The sequence below is a fragment of the Quercus suber genome, unplaced genomic scaffold (assembly GCF_002906115.3).
Source record: "Quercus suber isolate HL8 unplaced genomic scaffold, Cork oak 2.0 scaffold_495, whole genome shotgun sequence".
NCBI lineage: Eukaryota > Viridiplantae > Streptophyta > Magnoliopsida > Fagales > Fagaceae > Quercus > Quercus suber.
The window spans coordinates 307,012-315,100 of record NW_027069944.1 but is presented as its reverse complement, the minus strand read 5'-3'; the positions used below and the strand labels follow the sequence as shown (position 1 = coordinate 315,100).

Here is an 8,089-nt window from a genome sequence, read left to right as displayed (position 1 = left end):
TTTAAGAGTTTTGTCATTCTATTTTTTGGTGTATTCTAATAACTCTCTCTATGGATTTAAGAAACCCTTGTAGAAAATGTTATTGGTTCTTAAAGCAATTGCGATTTGCTTTTTGTGACTTTCTGTTTGCATCGACTAGTTCTTTGTTATTATTTGTTCAAGGAAAAAAATAATAATAATAAAGCAATCCAGTACACTTTTTTCCCTCTAAAAGTTGTGGTAAGTTTGTTCTGATCTAATTTTCGGAAAAAAGTTTTTTCAGATGTACTTTTGAAAAAGAATAATATAAATTTATTTTTTAAAACAATATTAACAAAATTGGTCTAATTTAAATCGTAACACGCAAGAAAAAAAATGGTTAAGAAATAAGCAATATATTAGTGATTAATTAAATTTTAATCAAAAAATACATATGTATATATATATATATATTTTCTTTTTCTTTTTTTCTTTTCAGAAGAAGTAAAAATGGTTAAGAAATAAGCAATATATTAGTGATTAATTAAATTTTAATCAAAAAATACATATGTATATATATATATATATTTTCTTTTTCTTTTTTTCTTTTCAGAAGAAGAAAATACATATATGATGTCTCAATTTATGCGTGTCATCCTTGCACAGGGGCAATGCTAATCTTAATATGATGTCAATCTGACATGAGATACGAGACCACCCTCGCAACTCTTTTTCATTTTTATGGGATGTTCATGTTCCACCCTGATGCGAATCTGGTATTTAAAACTTTTTTGCCAAAAAATGTTCTCCCGGATGCAAACCTTGACTCGAGCCTATAGTAATATTCTGTAGTAATTTGGGATTTTCCTTGTTTTTTTTATTGTGCTAAAATGAAATAACTCATATATATGGTCATTAATTTGGGATTTCCCTTGTTTGTTTATTGAACTTCAAAGACCCCATCTTCTCAAAATAATAATAATAAAAAATCAAAAAAACCAAAATGAACTTCATTAACTGTGTTAATTAATTAATTTAGCAAATATATTACTCACATAAATGCGTCAAAGACATAGAATTTTCTACAAGAAATGTTATAATTTAAAAAAAAAAAAATTAGAAAAAGAAAGATGATAACTATATGACCAAAAAAAAAAAAAAAAAATTGCACATTCGTAGCTTAGTTGAAACTTGTAAGGTGAAAATAGCAGAATTAGTATTTGTTAGGAATGGTTACATGGAAATATGGAATTGACAATCCTCTACTCAAACTTTGCCCATCAAAAAAATTTGCAGGAAAACAAATAAATATCATCTCTATATAATCCGCCCTAACAGAAGTGGACAAGCAATCCACTGAAAGAACTTTTGAGTTTTTATTACACAGTAACACATAGTTGCCCTAATTACATTTCATTCAAAAGAAAATGGTGGATTTTTTGGTAAAGGCAATGTTGTACCTTCATTTGTTAACATAGATAGCACATCTGACAAGGTAGGCCGATCATTGGTACTATTTTGTATACATAGAAGACCAATATGGATCCATCTCAACAGTTTATATTTGACACATGGATTACTTATTGTTGGATCAATAAGTTGTAGCCCTTGACCTTCTTGCCGTAAATCCCATGCCTATAAAAAAGTCACAATCATTTACAATATTAGAAGCATAAATAACTATGAAAATAAATAAAATCCAAAGCTTAAATTTAATTGACATACATATCTTGCTAGATTGAGTGTGCAATCAACATTGTAGATACTGTTGTTTTTTCTACCACTCACGATTTCAAGCATTAAGATTCCAAAGCTATAAATATCGGTCTTTATAGATAACACACCTTCTATAACATACTTCGGAGACATATAACCACTACATCAAAACACAATAGACATTTTAATTTCATAAATTATTTAATTGAGCATAAGTAAAATTAGTATTTTAATAAGAACTTCAATTATCACAAGAATAGGAATTTATTGTTAACTTACTATGTTCCAACAATTCTATTAGTGTTTGCTTCCAATTCATCCACTTTGAATATTTTTGCCATGCCAAAATGAGAAATCTTGGGATTTATGTTCTTGTCAAGGAGTATGTTACTAGCTTTTAAGTCTCTATGAATTATTTTTGTTCTTGAGTATTTATGGAGGTAGAGCAATCCATGAGCGATTCCTTCAATTATGTTGAAACATTTTTTCCAATCTAGTAACTTGCTCTTGTTCGAATCTATTCAATATAAACAATTTATGTGACCAATAATCTGGGAAAGGTGATTTAATTAAATAAATACCTTTTTTTTTTTTTTTTTTTTTTTGTAAATAAGCGGAGGAAGTCTTACATAAGTGTCAATGTTTCACTAACCAAATAGAAAGTAACCTAAACTTTTGTTGGGCATATATTCATATATTAGCATCCTCTCTTCTACATGAATGCAACAACCAATAAGTTTGAAAATATTTATATGAAGGAGTTTAAGCATGACAATCAACTCATTCTTGAACTCAAGTATTCCTTGTCCAGAATTTCTCCCTAATCGCTTTACTGCTATTTTTTTTCCTCCTGCCAATTTTCCCTGATGTGATGATTAAAAAGGTTTAATTTAGCTTAGGTATAAATGAATTAAAACTAATTTTTATAGAAAATTATATAGAAGTTACCTTATAAACAGTTCCAAAACTCCCTTCTCCAAGCTTGTTTTCTAATGAAAAGTTGTTTGTTGCAGCCATGATACATGTGTAGTTGATTACACTGAAATCAGCCACCTTCTCTCCATCATTTTTAATTTCATCGATGTTGATAGATGCATCCAATTTTCCTAAATCAAGCAATCCATTTTCTTGGATTGTTTCATTACTCCCTGTTTAAATTTCCATAGAATATTATAATTTGCTTATATCATATTAAATGAACAAGAAATAGGTAAATTCAATATATATATATATATACACACACACAAACTATCTACCTTGAAGTACAACTTTTCTCCGTTTGAGTAGATAACATAATATGCAGCAAAAAATCACAAGTTGAACAATGGCTGTGAAAATTACAATCCATACCCACGTCTTCGATCCTCCATCCGGCCATAATTAGCTATGTTAATAATCATCATATATATAAGAAAATACTTGCTGCTTTTGATCCAAGTATTATATTTCATATGAACTATCTACAAAAAATAAAATAAAATAAAAGGAAATTAAATTTTCATGTTTTTATTTTTGCTGAAAAAGAAGAAGAAAATAAACATGTATGAAGTTCTAAATCTAACCAATTTGAGAAATCTGTATTTTTTTTTTTGGAAAACTCAGAAAAAGAGAATATATGATCCATATTTCATTAGATCCTTACTCTAGTTATTTTTACTAATGGTTTCTTCTTTAGAGTTGCTGCCTATATGCATTTAAGTTGCATCTTAAGGATCTTATGAGATATGGATCTTCTCCTTATTCAAGATTTCTATAATTTGTATAATCCCAAAGTACAAGACACATAAAACTAGAACAAGATCCAAATTTCATTAGATCCTTGGCCACGACTAATTTGAGTATCATCCTTACACTACAAAAAAAAGGTCCTGTGGCCACGTTTTTAAAATGCGGCTATAGGTTAGAAAAACGTGGCTATAGGACGTTTTGGCCTATAGCCGCGTCTTCTTAGGCTGCGTTTTCAAATGTACCATATTTTTTAGCAAATGTACCATATTTTTTTATCATAAACGTACCATATTTTTTAGCAATTAAAATTCATTGAAGTTCAAACTTCTTCGAGCTTATAAGCTAAATCACTTCAAAAAATCAAAAATCAAAATTAAAAAAAAAAAAAAAAATTGAACCAAATACATTATTCGAGCATAACTATAAGAGTCAAACTGAAATTACATTTCTCAACTACTTAGTGAAAAACACATACAAGTAAGGCATGTCAGTTTGGCGGAGCAGATCAGAGACTCAAACTCTACCATTGCCGTTGTTGCCTTCAAGCTCCACCCAGCACCACCTCCACTAGTTCAATTGCAAGCCCAGCCACCGTGACCAAAGCCCAAGCACTGCCGAAACAACCCAGCACCACTAAAACAACCCAACCCACACCGATAGAAACAAACTTCAACCACCAAAACTGATTCAACAACCCATAACCACCACCAATTCAACAACACACAGCCACCACTGATTCAAACCCAGCTCGCACTGATTTAGCAACCCACTAGCCCACCACTACACAAACCCACCGCCACACAAATCCAATGCCGATCCAAAGAGGGAGAAAAGAAAGAAGAGAGTTTGAAAGTGAGGAAGAGAAAAGAGAGAGGGAGAAGATTGATTGAGTACAAAGGGTTTGAGATGGGAGTTCTGATGTGCGATGGGAGCTAGGTCATCGTTTGAGAACAAAATGGGTTTGATTAATTTTTCGTTTTAGTATTTATATAAATCTTAAAGCCGCATTTTTAACCTGCGGCTATAGGCAAAACTGAAGCCACATGTTAAAAACGCAGCTAGAGGAAAACTAAAGTTGTGTTTTTCACACGCGGCTATAGACCTTTCTTTTTTCTTTTTTTTCTTTTTTAATTAAAACTAAATCCGCGTTATACAGACCTTTCTTTTTTTCTTTTTCTTTTTTTTTTAATTAAAAAAAAAAGTGTCCTATAGCTGCGTTTTAAAAATGCAGCAGTAGGCTAAGACCAAAAAATGCGAGTATAATACGTAAAAACGCGGCTTTAGATGTAGTCTATAGCCGCATTTTAAACACACGACTGCAGACAATAGTTTAAGCCGCATTTCCTTAAAACGCAGCTTTAGCCGGGTCTATGGCTGCGTTTTTTCAAGCGTGGCTAAAAAGGACGTGGCCTAAGACCCGCGTGTTTTGTAGTGTTAAATAACAAACTTTTTTCCTATGAAACCTTAATTACAATGCAAAAAAATGAATCTAGGGCAATAATTTTAAAGAACAAATCTTTAGTGTGAGTATATGGAGAGAGAGTATTTTTTAAGCATGTTTGAATTTGGAGAAAGCTTGATCTGAATATGTTTGTGAACTAAGTAAACGTTGAATATATATCTAAATGGAATCAAGGACCAAGAGGCGTGTAGAGGTTCTCTTGGGCCTTTTCTAAAAAAAAAAAAAAAAGTTGCAAGAGAATTAAGTATCTAACATCACATACTTAGTTTATAATTAAGTATACACACTTAAAACTTGCAATACACATAATTCAACTCTTGTTTTTTTAGAATGAAAAAATTGGGCTTTAAGGTTATATTACACCCCCGGGTAGAGAGCCAGGTGCGTACCTACTAGCCTTCAGCGTACACCTGTGTGTGAGTCACCTTATTTGAGTACACCCCCCACTAAGTATGCCCACCAACGGACTCCTGCAGGCAGCAGGACTCGAACCTAAGTGTGATACACGAAGCGCTCGAGCCTTACCCACTCAGCCAAGTCCCCGTTGGCCACATAATTCAACTCTTGATATGTAATTTTCCTTGTATAAACCACAAAGTGAACCTTTTTTTCCTTGAAGTAAACTGGGAGCCTTGAGGAATTGAGCACATCACCTGATTTGGGATTACCCACATTTACGTCGGCATGAGAACATTGAGAAGTCCACAAGCATAAGAAAAAGAGAAAGAAAACAGATTTGAGAACGTGTGTGTTGTTGGTAGCCATGATTGACAAGTGACTACTGACTTTTCACTGCTTAGCTACTTATAATATATTGATGTAGAAGTAGGCGTATAGACTGGTTATATTCTGACCAGGAAAACATAAAGCTGCTGCTAAGGTCAAACACGTTAGGCTGTTCAATGAAAGAAGACTGGTTTTATTGTGACCTAACCAACAAAAGAAAAAAACGAATACGTTTCATTGGTCAATGAAAAATAACATAGACTATCACTGATAGGTGGTTCATCAATTATTTTACTAGAAATGTTTTCTCCGAAACTTCATTTCAAATTGCCTCTTTTATCTTTTTATCTCTCTCTCTCTCTTGCTGAACAAAAGTATCTATCTATCTATATATATATATATATATATATTTTTTTTTTTTCTTTTTTAGATTGAAATTTTGAACGTAATATGATTTTTTTTTCTTATTTATTTAGTTTAGTTAAGGTATTTATAAAGAATAGTATTCTATTATTACGATTGTGATTATATATAAAATTCTATATTATAGCATTATATAATAATTTTTTTTTTGCTACAACATTAGATATTTTTATTACAATTGTGTTTTTATGTGGAATTATACCGTTTACTATTTAAGTTAAATGGATGTATTAAGATTCTTATAAATGGTTTTAAATAGATGTATAGTAAAAACTAATTAATGTCTTAGTTTAATGATAAGAGTAATTATCATGCATTGGATATCATAGAGTAGTGTTGGTTGGGTAGTGTTAACAGGCATCGTTAGGAGTTTATTAAGGATGATTTATTATGGGGTCTATTTAATAAAAATTTGGTATAAATTGATGAGCAAATTGAAAATATTACTAAAGTGATAAGCGAAACTCAAAAAGTTATTTTCATTGACTCTACAACCTATAAAGTTGGTCATATTTCCAACATAAAAAAAAATAAAAAATAAAAAAAATTTGACATAATGCTATTTCTTTAATTATGAGATAATAGATTCATGCTACTGAGATAAAGACTACTAGTAGTAGTTTTTATTTTTATTTTTTATAATTACATATTCTCTTTTAGTAGAAAGATTAAATCATTCCTATATCTCAATATAGAATTTAATCAGAATTTGTTTAACCCTCCTTTTCCACCGATTATAGAATTCACTCACAATTCTTTTTCTATCATAATCAATGTTCTGGCTGGCCATCCTTAAGGATGTTTAAATACATAGCTTGAGATAGGACTAGATTGAAAATAAAACCTAGCTCCAATAAACTTTGGACTCTTGTTATCTATGTAGCATGACTTCTATTATCTCACAATTTGTCTCAAATTACTATTAACTAGTCACTAACCCATGCGATGCATGAGAAACCTACTAAAAATGAGATCAACTCTAAAATTAGAATCATTTTGCAAGTTAGACTACAAAATTATGTAAAAGAATTAATTTCATGTTACAGTCTAGTTTTTTTATTGGTAGTAGAATCACTTGCATGATCGAATTTGGTCTCAATGGATTAAGTGCAAATCCTTCATCTAGACATTCAAGTATTAGGATAAATGATGTGTTTTTGATAGATAAAAATTAAGATAAAAAACAATTACACATATACACAAAACAAAAACAAAAACAAAAAAATTGTTTACCAAAGAACCTCAAATATGTAAAATTTGCGAAAAAGATACATCACATATTAATGAATAAACACATCTACATAAATTTTGAATAATCCAAGTGCTGCAACATTAGAAGCAACCTTTAGGCTTCTTCACTATTTCAAGTGGCTCCTAAACAATGTCATATTTACTTCTCAGTTCTATTCAACACGTATGCATCTCATAAAATCCATAAGCAAGTTTTTGTTTTTTGTTTTTTTTAATTTTCCTTCACCCTTCTCAGTTTGACTAAAGAGAAACCAAAGTGAATAAAAAAAGTTTATAATTTAAAGCTGAAAAGTTAAAGTTTACTTCTTTATGGTGTCTCACACAAAGTAGATACAAAACTTTTTTTATAAGAGTTCAAGTTAATTTCAAAACACAAACAGGTCCAGTTCAATATGATGTAGCAAGAACCTTTGAGAATGAAACTACAACATACTTCAAATAATGATGAAATTGCCATTTCTGTAATCTGACTCTCTTCCCTACAAATAAGAGGACTCTAAATGTTGAAAGAACTTCCTCTTCTTTTAGTGGGAAAAACAGTAAGATCAAAAGTATTATGTGTAACAAATATTATCATATTAAAGTGAAAATAAATTGGTTAAGCAGAGATATTCAGCTGAACACAGATGTACCTACATCGTCTGCATCATCAAGAATCAATACAACATTTTCTTGGCCAAGCAAGATATCAAGACCCTTTTGATGTTATTGGGTGCCATGCTTACATGAAATCACTTTAGCACTTAAGTACTCTCCTAGAGGATCAAGTAGCTTAGCCATTTGCAATGCATAGTGCCGATAGGCAATCACTCATTGTATAAATGT

At 30.8% G+C, this 8,089-nt stretch overlaps 1 non-coding gene across 1 annotated transcript; it reads right to left on the bottom strand.

Annotated features, from left to right (window-relative positions):
• Positions 1-578: 578 nt before the first annotated feature.
• Positions 579-676, bottom strand: LOC112040123 (U6 spliceosomal RNA). Its single transcript, XR_002886061.1, has one exon. It is a non-coding gene; the product is annotated as a U6 spliceosomal RNA (small nuclear RNA).
• Between the last annotated feature and the right edge of the window lie 7,413 nt (positions 677-8,089).